The sequence below is a fragment of the Phalangium opilio genome, unplaced genomic scaffold, assembly GCF_054372755.1.
Source record: "Phalangium opilio isolate 3A_F unplaced genomic scaffold, DU_Popi_V2 ptg000505l_1, whole genome shotgun sequence".
NCBI lineage: Eukaryota > Metazoa > Arthropoda > Arachnida > Opiliones > Phalangiidae > Phalangium > Phalangium opilio.
The window spans coordinates 3,304,987-3,320,000 of record NW_028324239.1 but is presented as its reverse complement, the minus strand read 5'-3'; the positions used below and the strand labels follow the sequence as shown (position 1 = coordinate 3,320,000).

The window sequence follows — 15,014 nt, the reverse complement described above, 5'->3', positions numbered from 1 at the left end:
TGATATTGTTTTATAGGGATGAAGGTTAATTAAATTCAAATTATTAACAAGCACTCTCGGCAACGGCTATATCACGCTGAATACACCGGTTCTCGTCCGATCACCGAAGTTAAGCAGCGTTGAGCGCAGTCAGTACTTGGGAGGGAGACCACTTATAAACACTGCTTCCCGTTAGCTTTTTCACTTTTTTTGTCTTTTAAATTCCAATAGATATGAAAAAAGCAAACATATTTTCTTTTTGTTATTGTTTTAAAAAGGTGAAGGTTAATTTGTCTCACTTACTTTAAATTCGAATTATTAACTAGCACTCTCGGCAACGGCCATATCACGCTGAAAACACCGGTTCTCGTCCGATCACCGTAGTTAAGCAGCGTCGAGCGCAGTCAGTACTTGGGAACACTTCGTGCCGTTGGCTTTTTCCTTTTTGTTTCCTCTTTTAAATTCCACCAGATATGAAAAAAGCAAACATATCTTCTTTTTGTTATTGTTTTATAAAGATGAAGGTTAATTAAATTCAAATTATTAACTAGTACTGTCGGCAACGGTCATATCACAATGAATACACCTGTTCTCGTCCGATCACCGAAGTTAAGCAGCGTCGAGCGCCGTCAGTACTTGGGAGGGAGACCACTTAGGAACACTGCGTGCCGTTGGCTTTTTCACTTTTTTTTCCCTCTTTTAAATTCCAATAAATATGAAAAAAGCATACATATTTTCTTTTTGTTATTGTTTTAAAAAGATGAAGGTTAATTTGTCTCACTTAATTAATTTCGAATTATTAACTAGCACTCTCGTCAACGGCCATATCACGCTGAAAACACCGGTTCTCGTCCGATCACCGAAGTTAAGCAGCGTCGAGCGCAGTCAGTGCTTGGGAGGGAGAGCACTTAGGAACACTGCTTGCCGTTAGCTTTTTCACTTTTTTTTTGTCTTTTAAATTCCAATAGATTTGAAAAAAGCAAACATATTTTATTTTTGTTATTGTTTTAAAAAGATGAAGGTTAATTTGTCTCACTCAATTTAAATTCGAATTATTAACTTGCACTCTCGTCAACGGCCATATCACGCTGAAAACACCGGTTCTCGTCCGATCACCGAAGTTAAGCAGCGTCGAGCGCAGCCAGTCCTTGGGAGGGAGACCACTTAGGAACAGTGCGTGCCGTTGGCTTTTTCACTTTTTTTCCTCTGTTAAATTCCAATAGATATGAAAAAAGCAAACATATTTTTTTTGTTATTGTTTTAAAAAGATGAAGGTTAATTTGTCTCACTTTCTTTAAATTCGAATTATTAACTAGCACTCTCGGCAACGGCCATATCACGCTGGAAATACCGGTTCTCGTCCGATCACCGAAGTTAAGCAGCGTCGAGCTCAGACAGTACTTGGGAACACTTCGTGCCGTTGGCTTTTTCCTTTTTGTTTCCTCTTTTAAATTCCACCAGATATGAAAAAAGCAAACATATCTTCTTTTTGTTATTGTTTTAAAAAGATGAAGGTTAATTTGTCTCACTTTCTTTAAATTCGAATTATTAACTAGCACTCTCGGCAACGGCCATATCACGCTGAATACACCGGTTCTCGTCCGATCACCGAAGTTAAGCAGCGTTGAGCGCAGTCAGTACTTGGGAGGGAGACCACTTATAAACACTGCTTCCCGTTTCCTTTTTCACTTTTTTTTGTCTTTTAAATTCAAATAGATATGAAAAAAGCATACATATTTTCTTTTTGTTATTGTTTTAAAAAGATGAAGGTTAATTTGTCTCGATTACTTTAAATTCGAATTATTAACTAGCACTCTCGGCAACGGCCATATCACGCTGAATACACCGGTTCTCGTCCGATCACCGAAGTTAAGCAGCGTTGAGCGCAGTCAGTACTTGGGAGGGAGACCACTTATAAACACTGCTTCCCGTTTCCTTTTTCACTTTTTTTTGTCTTTTAAATTCAAATAGATATGAAAAAAGCATACATATTTTCTTTTTGTTATTGTTTTAAAAAGATGAAGGTTAATTTGTCTCGATTACTTTAAATTCGAATTATTAACTAGCACTCTCGGCAACGGCCATATCACGCTGAAAACACCGGTTCTCGTCCGATCACCGAAGTTAAGCAGCGTCGAGCGCAGTCAGTGCTTGGCAGGGAGAGCACTTAGGAACACTGTTTGCCGTTAGCTTTTTCACTTTTTTTTGTCTTTTAAATTCCAATAGATATGAAAAAAGCAAACATATTTTCTTTTTGTTATTGTTTTAAAAAGATGAAGGTTAATTTGTCTCACTTAATTTAAAATCGAATTATTAACTAGCACTCTCGGCAACGGCCATATCACGCTGGAAACACCGGTTCTCGTCCGATCACCGAAGTTAAGCATCGTCGAACTCAGTCAGTACTTGGGAACACTTCGTGCCATTGGCTTTTTCCTTTTTGTTTCCTCTTTTAAATTCAACCAGATATGAAAAAAGCAAACATATCTTCTTTTTGATATTGTTTTATAGGGATGAAGGTTAATTAAATTCAAATTATTAACAAGCACTCTCGGCAACGGCTATATCACGCTGAATACACCGGTTCTCGTCCGATCACCGAAGTTAAGCAGCGTTGAGCGCAGTCAGTACTTGGGAGGGAGACCACTTATAAACACTGCTTCCCGTTAGCTTTTTCACTTTTTTTGTCTTTTAAATTCCAATAGATATGAAAAAAGCAAACATATTTTCTTTTTGTTATTGTTTTAAAAAGGTGAAGGTTAATTTGTCTCACTTACTTTAAATTCGAATTATTAACTAGCACTCTCGGCAACGGCCATATCACGCTGAAAACACCGGTTCTCGTCCGATCACCGTAGTTAAGCAGCGTCGAGCGCAGTCAGTACTTGGGAACACTTCGTGCCGTTGGCTTTTTCCTTTTTGTTTCCTCTTTTAAATTCCACCAGATATGAAAAAAGCAAACATATCTTCTTTTTGTTATTGTTTTATAAAGATGAAGGTTAATTAAATTCAAATTATTAACTAGTACTGTCGGCAACGGTCATATCACAATGAATACACCTGTTCTCGTCCGATCACCGAAGTTAAGCAGCGTCGAGCGCCGTCAGTACTTGGGAGGGAGACCACTTAGGAACACTGCGTGCCGTTGGCTTTTTCACTTTTTTTTCCCTCTTTTAAATTCCAATAAATATGAAAAAAGCATACATATTTTCTTTTTGTTATTGTTTTAAAAAGATGAAGGTTAAATTGTCTCACTTAATTAATTTCGAATTATTAACTAGCACTCTCGTCAACGGCCATATCACGCTGAAAACACCGGTTCTCGTCCGATCACCGAAGTTAAGCAGCGTCGAGCGCAGTCAGTGCTTGGGAGGGAGAGCACTTAGGAACACTGCTTGCCGTTAGCTTTTTCACTTTTTTTTTGTCTTTTAAATTCCAATAGATTTGAAAAAAGCAAACATATTTTATTTTTGTTATTGTTTTAAAAAGATGAAGGTTAATTTGTCTCACTCAATTTAAATTCGAATTATTAACTTGCACTCTCGTCAACGGCCATATCACGCTGAAAACACCGGTTCTCGTCCGATCACCGAAGTTAAGCAGCGTCGAGCGCAGCCAGTCCTTGGGAGGGAGACCACTTAGGAACAGTGCGTGCCGTTGGCTTTTTCACTTTTTTTCCTCTGTTAAATTCCAATAGATATGAAAAAAGCAAACATATTTTTTTTGTTATTGTTTTAAAAAGATGAAGGTTAATTTGTCTCACTTTCTTTAAATTCGAATTATTAACTAGCACTCTCGGCAACGGCCATATCACGCTGGAAATACCGGTTCTCGTCCGATCACCGAAGTTAAGCAGCGTCGAGCTCAGACAGTACTTGGGAACACTTCGTGCCGTTGGCTTTTTCCTTTTTGTTTCCTCTTTTAAATTCCACCAGATATGAAAAAAGCAAACATATCTTCTTTTTGTTATTGTTTTAAAAAGATGAAGGTTAATTTGTCTCACTTTCTTTAAATTCGAATTATTAACTAGCACTCTCGGCAACGGCCATATCACGCTGAATACACCGGTTCTCGTCCGATCACCGAAGTTAAGCAGCGTTGAGCGCAGTCAGTACTTGGGAGGGAGACCACTTATAAACACTGCTTCCCGTTTCCTTTTTCACTTTTTTTTGTCTTTTAAATTCAAATAGATATGAAAAAAGCATACATATTTTCTTTTTGTTATTGTTTTAAAAAGATGAAGGTTAATTTGTCTCGATTACTTTAAATTCGAATTATTAACTAGCACTCTCGGCAACGGCCATATCACGCTGAAAACACCGGTTCTCGTCCGATCACCGAAGTTAAGCAGCGTTAAGCGCAGTCAGTACTTGGGAGGGAGAGCACTTAGGAACACTGCTTGCCGTTAGCATTTTCACTTTTTTTTGTATTTTAAATTCCAATAGATATGAAAAAAGCAAACATATTTTCTTTTTGATATTGTTTTAAAAAGGTGAAGGTTAATTTGTCTCACTTACTTTAAATTCGAATTATTAACTAGCACTCTCGGCAACGGCCATATCACGCTGGAAACACCGGTTCTCGTCCGATCACCGAAGTTAAGCAGCGTCGAGCTCAGTCAGTACTTGGGAACACTTCGTGCCGTTGGCTTTTTCCTTTTTGTTTCCTCTTTTAAATTCCACCAGATATGAAAAAAGCAAACATATCTTCTTTTTGTTATTGTTTTATAAAGATGACGGTTAATTAAATTCAAATTATAAACTAGTACTGTCGGCAGCGGCCATATCACAATGAATACACCTGTTCTCGTCCGATCACCGAAGTTAAGCAGCGTCGAGCGCAGTCAGTACTTGGGAGGGAGACCACTTAGGAACACTGCGTGCCGTTGGCTTTTTCACTTTTTTTCCCTCTTTTAAATTCCAATAGATATGAAAAAAGCATACATATTTTCTTTTTGTTATTGTTTTAAAAAGATGAAGGTTAACTTGTCTCACTTAATTTAAATTCGAATTATTAACTAGCACTCTCGTCAACGGCCATATCACGCTGAAAACACCGGTGCTCGTCCGATCACCGAAGTTAAGCAGCGTCGAGCGCAGTCAGTCCTTGGGAGGGGGACCACTTAGGAACAGTGCGTGCCGTTGGCTTTTTCACTTTTTTTCCTCTTTTAAATTCCAATAGATATAAAAAAGCAAACATTTTTTCTTTTTGTTATTGTTTTAAAAAGATGAAGGTTAATTTGTCTCACTTTCTTTAAATTCGAATTATTAACTAGCACTCTCGGCAACGGCCATATCACGCTGGAGACACCGGTTCTCGTCCGATCACCGAAGTTAAGCAGCGTCGAGCTCAGTCAGTACTTGGGAACACTTCGTGCCGTTGGCTTTTTCCTTTTTGTTTCCTCTTTTAAATTCCACCAGATATGAAAAATGCAAACATATCTTCTTTTTGTTATTGTTTTATAAAGATGAAGGTTAATAAAATTCAAATTATTAGCAAGCACTCTCGGCAACGGCCATATCACGCTGAATACACCGGTTCTCGTCCGATCACCGAAGTTAAGCAGCGTTGAGCGCAGTCAGTACTTGGGAGGGAGACCACTTATAAACACTGCTTCCCGTTAGCTTTTTCACTTTTTTTGTCTTTTAAATTCCAATAGATATGAAAAAAGCAAACATATTTTCTTTTTGTTATTGTTTTAAAAAGGTGAAGGTTAATTTGTCTCACTTACTTTAAATTCGAATTATTAACTAGCACTCTCGGCAACGGCCATATCACGTTGAAAACACCGGTTCTCGTCCGATCACCGAAGTTAAGCAGCGTTGAGCGCAGTCAGTACTTGGGAGGGAGAGCACTTAGGAACACTGCTTGCCGTTAGCATTTTCACTTTTTTTTGTATTTTAAATTCCAATAGATATGAAAAAAGCAAACATATTTTCTTTTTGATATTGTTTTAAAAAGGTGAAGGTTAATTTGTCTCACTTTCTTTAAATTCCAATTATTAACTAGCACTCTCGGCAACGGCCATATCACGCTGGAAACACCGGTTCTCGTCCGATCACCGAAGTTAAGCAGCGTCGAGCTCAGTCAGTACTTGGGAACACTTCGTGCCGTTGGCTTTTTCCTTTTTGTTTCCTCTTTTAAATTCCACCAGATATGAAAAAAGCAAACATATCTTCTTTTGGTTATTGTTTTATAAAAATGAAGGTTAATTAAATTCAAATTATTAACTAGTACTGTCGGCAACGGCCATATCACAATGAATACACCTGTTCTCGTCCGATCACCGAAGTTAAGCAGCGTCGAGCGCAGTCAGTCCTTGGGAGGGAAACAACTTAGGAACAGTGCGTGCCGTTGGCTCGACGCTGCTTAACTTCGGTGATCGGACGAGAACAGGTGTATTCATTGTGATATGGCCGTTGCCGACAGTACTAGTTAATAATTTGAATTTAATTAACCTTCATCTTTATAAAACAATAACAAAAAGAAGATATGTTTGCTTTTTTCATATCTGGTGGAATTTAAAAGAGGAAACAAAAAGGAAAAAGCCAACGCCACGAAGTGTTCCCAAGTACTGACTGAGCTCGACGCTGCTTAACTTCGGTGATCGGACGAGAACAGGTGTATTCATTGTGATATGGCCGTTGCCGACAGTACTAGTTAATAATTTGAATTTTATTAACCTTCATCTTTATAAAACAATAACAAAAAGAAGATATGTTTGCTTTTTTCATATCTGGTGGAATTTAAAAGAGGAAACAAAAAGGAAAAAGCCAATGGCACGAAGTGTTCCCAAGTACAGACGGCGCTCGACGCTGCTTAAACTTCGGTGATCGGACGAGAACCGGTGTTTTCAACGTTATATGGCCGTTGCCGAGAGTGCTAGATAATAATTCGAATTTAAATTAAGTGAGACAAATTAACCTTCATCTTTTTAAAACAATAACAAAAAGATAACATGTTTGCTTTTTTCATATCTATTAAAATTTAAAAGAGCAAAAAAAGTGAAAAAGCCAACGGCACGCATTGTTCCTAATTGGTCTCCTCACAAGTACTGACTGCGCTCTACGCCGCTTAACTTCGGTGATCGGACGAGAACCGGTGTTTTCACCGTGATATCGCCGTTGCCGAGAGTGCTAGATAATAATTCGAATTTAAATTAAGTGAGACAAATTAACCTTCATCTTTTTAAAACAATAACAAAAAGAAAATATGTTTGCTTTTTTCATATCTATTGGAATTTAAAATACAAAAAAAAGTGAAAATGCTAACGTAGAGCCGTGTTCCTAAGTGCTCTCCCTCCCAAGTACTGACTGCGCTCAACGCTGCTTAACTTCGGTGATCGGACGAGAACCGGTGTTTTCAGCGTGATATAGCCGTTGCCGAGAGTGCTTGTTAATAATTTGAATTTAATTAACCTTCATCTTTAAAAAACAATAACAAAAAGAAGATATGTTTGCTTTTTTTCATATCTGGTGGAATTTAAAAGAGGAAACAAAAAGGAAAAAGCCAACGGCACGAAGTGTTCCCAAGTACTGACTGAGCTCGACGCTGCTTAACTTCGGTGATCGGACGAGAACCGGTGTTTTCACCGTGATATCGCCGTTGCCGAGAAAGCTAGATAATAATTCGAATTTAAATTAAGTGAGACAAATTAACCTTCATCTTTTTAAAACAATAACAAAAAGAAAATATGTTTGCTTTTTTCATATCTATTGGAATTTAAAAGAGGAAAAAAAAAGTGAAAAAGCCAACGGCACGCAGTGTATCTGAGTGGTCTCCCTCCCAAGTACTGACTGCGCTCGACGCTGCTTAACTTCGGTGATCGGACGAGAACCGGTGTTTTCAGCGTGATATGGCCGTTGTCGACAGTGCTAGTTAATAATTTGAATTTAATTAACCTTCATCTTTATGAAACAATAACAAAAAGAAGATATGTTTGTTTTTTCATATCTGGTGGAATTTAAGAGGAAACAAAAGTGAAAAAGCCAACGGCACGCAGTGTTCCCAAGTACAGACTGCGCTCGACGCTGCTTAAACTTCGGTGATCGGACGAGAACCGGTGTTTCCAGCGTGATATGGCCGTTGCCGAGAGTGCTAGTTAATATTTCGAATTTAAAGAAAGTGAGACAAATTAACCTTCATCTTTTTAAAACAATAACAAAAAGAAAATATGTTTGCTTTTTTCATATCTATTGGAATTTAAAATACAAAAAAAAGTGAAAATGCTAACGGAGAGCAGTGTTCCTAAGTGCTCTCCCTCCCAAGTACTGACTGCGCTCAACGCTGCTTAACTTCGGTGATCGGACGAGAACCGGTGTTTTCAGCGTGATATGGCCGTTGACGAGAGTGCTAGTTAATAATTCGAATTTAAATTAAGTGAGACAAATTAACCTTCATCTTTTTAAAACAATAACAAAAAGAAAATATGTTTGCTTTTTTCATATCTATTGGAATTTAAAAGACAAAAAAGTGAAAAAGCTAACGGGAAGCAGTGTTTATAAGTGGTCTCCCTCCCAAGTACTGACTGCGCTCAACGCTGCTTAACTTCGGTGATCGGACGAGAACCGGTGTATTCAGCGTGATATGGCCGTTGCCGAGAGTGCTTGTTAATAATTTGAATTTAATTAACCTTCATCTTTATAAAACAATAACAAAAAGAAGATATGTTTGCTTTTTTCATATCTGGTGAAATTTAAAAGAGGAAACAAAAAGGAAAAAGCCAACGGCACGAAGTGTTCCCAAGTACTGACTGAGCTCGACGCTGCTTAACTTCGGTGATCGGACGAGAACCGGTGTTTCCAGCGTGATATGGCCGTTGCCGAGAGTGCTAGTTAATAATTCGAATTTAAAGAAAGTGAGACAAATTAACCTTCATCTTTTTAAAACAATATCAAAAAGAAAATATGTTTGCTTTTTTCATATCTATTGGAATTTAAAAGAGGAAAAAAAGTGAAAAACCCAACGGCACGCACTGTTCCTAAGTGGTCTCCCTCCCAAGGACTGACTGCGCTCGACGCTGCTTAACTTCGGTGATCGGACGAGAACCGGTGTTTTCAGCGTGGTATGGCCGTTGACGAGAGTGCTAGTTAATAATTCGAATTTAAATTAAGTGAGACAAATTAACCTTCATCTTTTTAAAACAATAACAAAAGGAAAATATGTATGCTTTTTTCATATCTATTGGAATTTAAAAGAGGGAAAAAAGTGAAAAAGCCAACGGCACGCACTGTTCCTAAGTGGTCTCCCTCCCAACGACTGACTGCGCTCGACGCTGCTTAACTTCGGTGATCGGACGACAACCGGTGTTTTCAGCGTGATATGGCCGTTGACGAGAGTACAAGTTAATAATTCGAATTGAAATTAAGTGAGACAAATTAACCTTCATCTTTTTAAAACAATAACAAAAAGAAAATATGTTTGCTTTTTTCATATCTGGTGGAATTTAAAAGAGGAAACAAAAAGGAAAAAGCCAACGGCACGAAGTTTTCCCAAGTACTGACTGAGCTCGACGCTGCTTAACTTCGGTGATCGGACGAGAACCGGTGTTTTCACCGTGATATCGCCGTTGCCGAGAGTGCTAGATAATAATTCGAATTTAAATTAAGTGAGACAAATTAACCTTCATCTTTTTAAAACAATAACAAAAAGAAAATATGTTTGCTTTTTTCATATCTATTGGAATTTAAAAGAGGAAAAAAAAAGTGAAAAAGCCAACGGCACGCAGTGTTCCTGAGTGGTCTCCCTCCCAAGTACTGACTGCGCTCGACGCTGCTTAACTTCGGTGATCGGACGAGAACCGGTGTTTTCAGCGTGATATGGCCGTTGTCGACAGTGCTAGTTAATAATTTGAATTTAATTAACCTTCATCTTTATGAAACAATAACAAAAAGAAGATATGTTTGTTTTTTCATATCTGGTGGAATTTAAGAGGAAACAAAAGTGAAAAAGCCAACGGCACGCAGTGTTCCCAAGTACAGACTGCGCTCGACGCTGCTTAATTTTCGGTGATCGGACGAGAACCGGTGTTTCCAGCGTGATATGGCCGTTGCCGAGAGTGCTAGTTAATATTTCGAATTTAAAGAAAGTGAGACAAATTAACCTTCATCTTTTTAAAACAATAACAAAAAGAAAATATGTTTGCTTTTTTCATATCTATTGGAATTTAAAATACAAAAAAAAGTGAAAATGCTAACGGAGAGCAGTGTTCCTAAGTGCTCTCCCTCCCAAGTACTGACTGCGCTCAACGCTGCTTAACTTCGGTGATCGGACGAGAACCGGTGTTTTCAGCGTGATATGGCCGTTGACGAGAGTGCTAGTTAATAATTCGAATTTAAATTAAGTGAGACAAATTAACCTTCATCTTTTTAAAACAATAACAAAAAGAAAATATGTTTGCTTTTTTCATATCTATTGGAATTTAAAAGACAAAAAAGTGAAAAAGCTAACGGGAAGCAGTGTTTATAAGTGGTCTCCCTCCCAAGTACTGACTGCGCTCAACGCTGCTTAACTTCGGTGATCGGACGAGAACCGGTGTATTCAGCGTGATATGGCCGTTGCCGAGAGTGCTTGTTAATAATTTGAATTTAATTAACCTTCATCTTTATAAAACAATAACAAAAAGAAGATATGTTTGCTTTTTTCATATCTGGTGAAATTTAAAAGAGGAAACAAAAAGGAAAAAGCCAACGGCACGAAGTGTTCCCAAGTACTGACTGAGCTCGACGCTGCTTAACTTCGGTGATCGGACGAGAACCGGTGTTTCCAGCGTGATATGGCCGTTGCCGAGAGTGCCAGTTAATAATTCGAATTTAAAGAAAGTGAGACAAATTAACCTTCATCTTTTTAAAACAATATCAAAAAGAAAATATGTTTTTTTTTCATATCTATTGGAATTTAAAAGAGGAAAAAAAGTGAAAAACCCAACGGCACGCACTGTTCCTAAGTGGTCTCCCTCCCAAGGACTGACTGCGCTCGACGCTGCTTAACTTCGGTGATCGGACGAGAACCGGTGTTTTCAGCGTGGTATGGCCGTTGACGAGAGTGCTAGTAAATAATTCGAATTTAAATTAAGTGAGACAAATTAACCTTCATCTTTTTAAAACAATAACAAAAGGAAAATATGTATGCTTTTTTCATATCTATTGGAATTTAAAAGAGGGAAAAAAGTGAAAAAGCCCACGGCACGCACTGTTCCTAAGTGGTCTCCCTCCCAACGACTGACTGCGCTCGACGCTGCTTAACTTCGGTGATCGGACGACAACCGGTGTTTTCAGCGTGATATGGCCGTTGACGAGAGTACAAGTTAATAATTCGAATTGAAATTAAGTGAGACAAATTAACCTTCATCTTTTTAAAACAATAACAAAAAGAAAATATGTTTGCTTTTTTCATATCTATTGAAATTTAAAAGACAAAAAAAAAGGGAAAAAGCTAACGGCAAGCAGTGTTCGTAAGTGCTCTCCCTCCCAAGCACTGACTGCGCTCGACGCTGCTTAACTTCGGTGATCGGACGAGAACCGGTGTTTTCAGCGTGATATGGCCGTTGACGAGAGTGCTAGTTAATAATTCGAATTTAAAATAAGTGAAACAAATTATTCTTCATCTTTTTAAAACAATAACAAAAAGAAAATATGTTTGCTTTTTTCATATCTATTGGAATTTAAAATACAAAAAAAAGTGAAAAAGCTAACGGCAAGCAGTGTTCGTAAGTGCTCTCCTTCCCAAGCACTGACTGCGCTCGACGCTGCTTAACTTCGGTGATCGGACGAGAACCGGTGTTTTCAGCGTGATATGGCCGTTGACGAGAGTGCTAGTTAATAATTCGAATTTAATTAACCTTCATCTTTATAAAACAATAACAAAAAGAAGATATGTTTGCTTTTTTCATATCTGGTGGAATTTAAAAGAGGAAACAAAAAGGAAAAAGCCAACGGCACGAAGTGTTCCCAAGTACTGACTGAGCTCGACGCTGCTTAACTTCGGTGATCGGACGAGAACCGGTGTCTCCAGCGTGATATGGCCGTTGCCGAGAGTGCTAGTTAATAATTCGAATTTAAAGAAAGTGAGACAAATTAACCTTCATCTTTTTAAAACAATAACAAAAAGAAAATATGTTTGCTTTTTTCATATCTATTGGAATTTAAAAGAGGAAAAAAAGTGAAAAAGCCAACGGCACGCACTGTTCCTAAGTGGGCTCCCTCCCAAGGACTGACTGCGCTCGGCGCTGCTTAACTTCGGTGATCGGACGAGAACCGGTGTTTTCAGCGTGATATGGCCGTTGACCAGAGTGCAAGTTAATAATTCGATTTTAAATTAAGTGAGACAAATTAACCTTCATCTTTTTAAAACAATAACAAAAAGAAAATATGTTTGCTTTTTTCATATCTATTGGAATTTAAAAGAGGGAAAAAAAAGTGAAAAAGCCAACGGCACGCAGTGTTCCTAAGTGGTCTCCCTCCCAACGACTGACTGCGCTCGACGCTGCTTAACTTCGGTGATCGGACGACAACCGGTGTTTTCAGCGTGATATGGCCGTTGACGAGAGTACAAGTTAATAATTCGAATTGAAATTAAGTGAGACAAATTAACCTTCATCTTTTTAAAACAATAACAAAAAGAAAATATGTTTGCTTTTTTCATATCTATTGAAATTTAAAAGACAAAAAAAAGGGAAAAAGCTAACGGCAAGCAGTGTTCGTAAGTGCTCTCCCTCCCAAGCACTGACTGCGCTCGACGCTGCTTAACTTCGGTGATCGGACGAGAACCGGTGTTTTCAGCGTGATATGGCCGTTGACGAGAGTGCTAGTTAATAATTCGAATTTAAAATAAGTGAAACAAATTATTCTTCATCTTTTTAAAACAATAACAAAAAGAAAATATGTTTGCTTTTTTCATATCTATTGGAATTTAAAATACAAAAAAAAGTGAAAAAGCTAACGGCAAGCAGTGTTCGTAAGTGCTCTCCTTCCCAAGCACTGACTGCGCTCGACGCTGCTTAACTTCGGTGATCGGACGAGAACCGGTGTTTTCAGCGTGATATGGCCGTTGACGAGAGTGCTAGTTAATAATTCGAATTTAATTAACCTTCATCTTTATAAAACAATAACAAAAAGAAGATATGTTTGCTTTTTTCATATCTGGTGGAATTTAAAAGAGGAAACAAAAAGGAAAAAGCCAACGGCACGAAGTGTTCCCAAGTACTGACTGAGCTCGACGCTGCTTAACTTCGGTGATCGGACGAGAACCGGTGTTTCCAGCGTGATATGGCCGTTGCCGAGAGTGCTAGTTAATAATTCGAATTTAAAGAAAGTGAGACAAATTAACCTTCATCTTTTTAAAACAATAACAAAAAGAAAACATGTTTGCTTTTTTCATATCTACTGGAATTTAAAAGAGGAAAAATAGTGAAAAAGCCAACGGCACGCACTGTTCCTAAGTGGTTTCCTTCCCAAGGACTGACTGCGCTCGACGCTGCTTAACTTCGGTGATCGGACGAGAACAGGTGTATTCATTGTGATATGGCCGTTGCCGACAGTACTAGTTAATAATTTTAATTTAATTAACCTTCATTTTTATAAAACAATAACAAAATGAAGATATGTTTGCTTTTTTCATATCTATTGGAATTTAAAAGAGGAAAAAAAGTGAAAAAGCCAACGGCACGCACTGTTCCTAAGTGGGCTCCCTCCCAAGGACTGACTGCGCTCGGCGCTGCTTAACTTCGGTGATCGGACGAGAACCGGTGTTTTCAGCGTGATATGGCCGTTGACCAGAGTGCAAGTTAATAATTCGATTTTAAATTAAGTGAGACAAATTAACCTTCATCTTTTTAAAACAATAACAAAAAGAAAATATGTTTGCTTTTTTCATATCTATTGGAATTTAAAAGACAAAAAAAAGTGAAAAAGCTAACGGCAAGCATTGTTCCTAAGTGCTCTCCCTCCCAAGCACTGACTGCGCTCGACGCTGCTTAACTTCGGTGATCGGAAGAGAACCGGTGTTTTCAGCGTGATATGGCCGTTGACGAGAGTGCTAGTTAATAATTCGAATTTAAATTAAGTGAGACAAATTAACCTTCATCTTTTTAAAACAATAACAAAAAGAAAATATGTATGCTTTTTTCATATCTATTGGAATTTAAAAGAGGGAAAAAAAAGTGAAAAAGCCAACGGCACGCAGTGTTCCTAAGTGGTCTCCCTCCCAAGTACTGACTACGCTCGACGCTGCTTAACTTCGGTGATCGGACGAGAAGAGGTGTATTCATTGTGATATGGCCGTTGCCGACAGTACTAGTTTATAATTTGAATTTAATTAACCTTCATCTTTATAAAACAATAACAAAAAGAAGATATGTTTGCTTTTTTCATATCTGGTGGAATTTAAAAGAGGAAACAAAAAGGAAAAAGCCAACGGCACGAAGTGTTCCCAAGTACTGACTGCGCTCGACGCTGCCTAACTACGGTGATCGGACGAGAACCGGTGTTTTCAGCGTGATATGGCCGTTGCCGAGAGTGCTAGTTAATAATTCGAATTTAAAGTAAGTGAGACAAATTAACCTTCATCTTTTTAAAACAATAACAAAAAGAAAATATGTATGCTTTTTTCATATTTATTGGAATTTAAAAGAGGGAAAAAAAGTGAAAAAGCCAACGGCACGCAGTGTTCCTAAGTGGTCTCCCTCCCAAGTACTGACGGCGCTCGACGCTGCTTAACTTCGGTGATCGGACGAGAACAGGTGTATTCATTGTGATATGACCGTTGCCGACAGTACTAGTTAATAATTTGAATTTTATTAACCTTCATCTTTATAAAACAATAACAAAAAGAAGATATGTTTGCTTTTTTCATATCTATTGAAATTTAAAAGACAAAAAAAAAAGGGAAAAAGCTAACGGCAAGCAGTGTTCGTAAGTGCTCTCCCTTCCAAGCACTGACTGCGCTCGACGCTGCTTAACTTCGGTGATCGGACGAGAACCGGTGTTTTCAGCGTGATATGGCCGTTGACGAGAGTGCTAGTTAATAATTCGAATTTA

At 38.2% G+C, this 15,014-nt stretch overlaps 1 non-coding gene and 55 pseudogenes across 1 annotated transcript; 25 read left to right on the top strand and 31 right to left on the bottom strand.

Annotated features, from left to right (window-relative positions):
• Positions 1–58: 58 nt before the first annotated feature.
• Positions 59–177, top strand: LOC149591035 (5S ribosomal RNA; annotated as a pseudogene).
• Positions 178–312: 135 nt separating this feature from the next.
• On the top strand, positions 313–415 carry LOC149591034 (5S ribosomal RNA; annotated as a pseudogene).
• Positions 416–537: 122 nt separating this feature from the next.
• On the top strand, positions 538–656 carry LOC149591033 (5S ribosomal RNA; annotated as a pseudogene).
• A 137-nt stretch (positions 657–793) lies between these two features.
• Positions 794–912, top strand: LOC149591032 (5S ribosomal RNA; annotated as a pseudogene).
• Positions 913–1,049: 137 nt separating this feature from the next.
• LOC149591031 (5S ribosomal RNA) lies at positions 1,050–1,168 on the top strand (annotated as a pseudogene).
• A 134-nt stretch (positions 1,169–1,302) lies between these two features.
• LOC149591030 (5S ribosomal RNA) lies at positions 1,303–1,405 on the top strand (annotated as a pseudogene).
• Positions 1,406–1,542: 137 nt separating this feature from the next.
• On the top strand, positions 1,543–1,661 carry LOC149591029 (5S ribosomal RNA; annotated as a pseudogene).
• A 136-nt stretch (positions 1,662–1,797) lies between these two features.
• LOC149591028 (5S ribosomal RNA) lies at positions 1,798–1,916 on the top strand (annotated as a pseudogene).
• Positions 1,917–2,052: 136 nt separating this feature from the next.
• LOC149591027 (5S ribosomal RNA) lies at positions 2,053–2,171 on the top strand (annotated as a pseudogene).
• Positions 2,172–2,532: 361 nt separating this feature from the next.
• LOC149591026 (5S ribosomal RNA) lies at positions 2,533–2,651 on the top strand (annotated as a pseudogene).
• Positions 2,652–2,786: 135 nt separating this feature from the next.
• On the top strand, positions 2,787–2,889 carry LOC149591025 (5S ribosomal RNA; annotated as a pseudogene).
• A 122-nt stretch (positions 2,890–3,011) lies between these two features.
• On the top strand, positions 3,012–3,130 carry LOC149591024 (5S ribosomal RNA; annotated as a pseudogene).
• Positions 3,131–3,267: 137 nt separating this feature from the next.
• On the top strand, positions 3,268–3,386 carry LOC149591023 (5S ribosomal RNA; annotated as a pseudogene).
• A 137-nt stretch (positions 3,387–3,523) lies between these two features.
• On the top strand, positions 3,524–3,642 carry LOC149591022 (5S ribosomal RNA; annotated as a pseudogene).
• A 134-nt stretch (positions 3,643–3,776) lies between these two features.
• Positions 3,777–3,879, top strand: LOC149591021 (5S ribosomal RNA; annotated as a pseudogene).
• A 137-nt stretch (positions 3,880–4,016) lies between these two features.
• On the top strand, positions 4,017–4,135 carry LOC149591020 (5S ribosomal RNA; annotated as a pseudogene).
• A 136-nt stretch (positions 4,136–4,271) lies between these two features.
• Positions 4,272–4,390, top strand: LOC149591019 (5S ribosomal RNA; annotated as a pseudogene).
• A 136-nt stretch (positions 4,391–4,526) lies between these two features.
• Positions 4,527–4,629, top strand: LOC149591018 (5S ribosomal RNA; annotated as a pseudogene).
• A 122-nt stretch (positions 4,630–4,751) lies between these two features.
• On the top strand, positions 4,752–4,870 carry LOC149591017 (5S ribosomal RNA; annotated as a pseudogene).
• Positions 4,871–5,007: 137 nt separating this feature from the next.
• LOC149591016 (5S ribosomal RNA) lies at positions 5,008–5,126 on the top strand (annotated as a pseudogene).
• Positions 5,127–5,261: 135 nt separating this feature from the next.
• Positions 5,262–5,364, top strand: LOC149591015 (5S ribosomal RNA; annotated as a pseudogene).
• A 122-nt stretch (positions 5,365–5,486) lies between these two features.
• On the top strand, positions 5,487–5,605 carry LOC149591014 (5S ribosomal RNA; annotated as a pseudogene).
• A 135-nt stretch (positions 5,606–5,740) lies between these two features.
• Positions 5,741–5,859, top strand: LOC149591013 (5S ribosomal RNA; annotated as a pseudogene).
• Positions 5,860–5,995: 136 nt separating this feature from the next.
• LOC149591012 (5S ribosomal RNA) lies at positions 5,996–6,098 on the top strand (annotated as a pseudogene).
• A 122-nt stretch (positions 6,099–6,220) lies between these two features.
• On the top strand, positions 6,221–6,339 carry LOC149591011 (5S ribosomal RNA; annotated as a pseudogene).
• Positions 6,340–6,990: 651 nt separating this feature from the next.
• Positions 6,991–7,108, bottom strand: LOC149591010 (5S ribosomal RNA; annotated as a pseudogene).
• A 378-nt stretch (positions 7,109–7,486) lies between these two features.
• Positions 7,487–7,589, bottom strand: LOC149591009 (5S ribosomal RNA; annotated as a pseudogene).
• A 138-nt stretch (positions 7,590–7,727) lies between these two features.
• On the bottom strand, positions 7,728–7,846 carry LOC149591008 (5S ribosomal RNA; annotated as a pseudogene).
• Positions 7,847–7,965: 119 nt separating this feature from the next.
• LOC149591007 (5S ribosomal RNA) lies at positions 7,966–8,069 on the bottom strand (annotated as a pseudogene).
• A 136-nt stretch (positions 8,070–8,205) lies between these two features.
• LOC149591006 (5S ribosomal RNA) lies at positions 8,206–8,324 on the bottom strand (annotated as a pseudogene).
• Positions 8,325–8,458: 134 nt separating this feature from the next.
• Positions 8,459–8,577, bottom strand: LOC149591005 (5S ribosomal RNA; annotated as a pseudogene).
• A 122-nt stretch (positions 8,578–8,699) lies between these two features.
• On the bottom strand, positions 8,700–8,802 carry LOC149591004 (5S ribosomal RNA; annotated as a pseudogene).
• A 136-nt stretch (positions 8,803–8,938) lies between these two features.
• LOC149591003 (5S ribosomal RNA) lies at positions 8,939–9,057 on the bottom strand (annotated as a pseudogene).
• A 136-nt stretch (positions 9,058–9,193) lies between these two features.
• On the bottom strand, positions 9,194–9,312 carry LOC149591002 (5S ribosomal RNA; annotated as a pseudogene).
• A 137-nt stretch (positions 9,313–9,449) lies between these two features.
• LOC149591001 (5S ribosomal RNA) lies at positions 9,450–9,552 on the bottom strand (annotated as a pseudogene).
• Positions 9,553–9,690: 138 nt separating this feature from the next.
• LOC149591000 (5S ribosomal RNA) lies at positions 9,691–9,809 on the bottom strand. The gene has a single exon (XR_016379600.1). It is a non-coding gene; the product is annotated as a 5S ribosomal RNA (ribosomal RNA).
• A 359-nt stretch (positions 9,810–10,168) lies between these two features.
• On the bottom strand, positions 10,169–10,287 carry LOC149590999 (5S ribosomal RNA; annotated as a pseudogene).
• Positions 10,288–10,421: 134 nt separating this feature from the next.
• LOC149590998 (5S ribosomal RNA) lies at positions 10,422–10,540 on the bottom strand (annotated as a pseudogene).
• A 122-nt stretch (positions 10,541–10,662) lies between these two features.
• On the bottom strand, positions 10,663–10,765 carry LOC149590997 (5S ribosomal RNA; annotated as a pseudogene).
• Positions 10,766–10,899: 134 nt separating this feature from the next.
• Positions 10,900–11,018, bottom strand: LOC149590996 (5S ribosomal RNA; annotated as a pseudogene).
• Positions 11,019–11,154: 136 nt separating this feature from the next.
• On the bottom strand, positions 11,155–11,273 carry LOC149590995 (5S ribosomal RNA; annotated as a pseudogene).
• Positions 11,274–11,410: 137 nt separating this feature from the next.
• Positions 11,411–11,529, bottom strand: LOC149590994 (5S ribosomal RNA; annotated as a pseudogene).
• Positions 11,530–11,665: 136 nt separating this feature from the next.
• LOC149590993 (5S ribosomal RNA) lies at positions 11,666–11,784 on the bottom strand (annotated as a pseudogene).
• A 122-nt stretch (positions 11,785–11,906) lies between these two features.
• On the bottom strand, positions 11,907–12,009 carry LOC149590992 (5S ribosomal RNA; annotated as a pseudogene).
• Positions 12,010–12,145: 136 nt separating this feature from the next.
• On the bottom strand, positions 12,146–12,264 carry LOC149590991 (5S ribosomal RNA; annotated as a pseudogene).
• Positions 12,265–12,402: 138 nt separating this feature from the next.
• On the bottom strand, positions 12,403–12,521 carry LOC149590990 (5S ribosomal RNA; annotated as a pseudogene).
• Positions 12,522–12,657: 136 nt separating this feature from the next.
• LOC149590989 (5S ribosomal RNA) lies at positions 12,658–12,776 on the bottom strand (annotated as a pseudogene).
• Positions 12,777–12,912: 136 nt separating this feature from the next.
• Positions 12,913–13,031, bottom strand: LOC149590988 (5S ribosomal RNA; annotated as a pseudogene).
• Positions 13,032–13,153: 122 nt separating this feature from the next.
• On the bottom strand, positions 13,154–13,256 carry LOC149590987 (5S ribosomal RNA; annotated as a pseudogene).
• Positions 13,257–13,392: 136 nt separating this feature from the next.
• LOC149590986 (5S ribosomal RNA) lies at positions 13,393–13,511 on the bottom strand (annotated as a pseudogene).
• Positions 13,512–13,632: 121 nt separating this feature from the next.
• LOC149590985 (5S ribosomal RNA) lies at positions 13,633–13,751 on the bottom strand (annotated as a pseudogene).
• A 136-nt stretch (positions 13,752–13,887) lies between these two features.
• On the bottom strand, positions 13,888–14,006 carry LOC149590984 (5S ribosomal RNA; annotated as a pseudogene).
• Positions 14,007–14,144: 138 nt separating this feature from the next.
• Positions 14,145–14,263, bottom strand: LOC149590983 (5S ribosomal RNA; annotated as a pseudogene).
• A 122-nt stretch (positions 14,264–14,385) lies between these two features.
• LOC149590982 (5S ribosomal RNA) lies at positions 14,386–14,488 on the bottom strand (annotated as a pseudogene).
• Positions 14,489–14,625: 137 nt separating this feature from the next.
• On the bottom strand, positions 14,626–14,744 carry LOC149590981 (5S ribosomal RNA; annotated as a pseudogene).
• Positions 14,745–14,867: 123 nt separating this feature from the next.
• LOC149590980 (5S ribosomal RNA) lies at positions 14,868–14,986 on the bottom strand (annotated as a pseudogene).
• Positions 14,987–15,014: the final 28 nt, after the last annotated feature.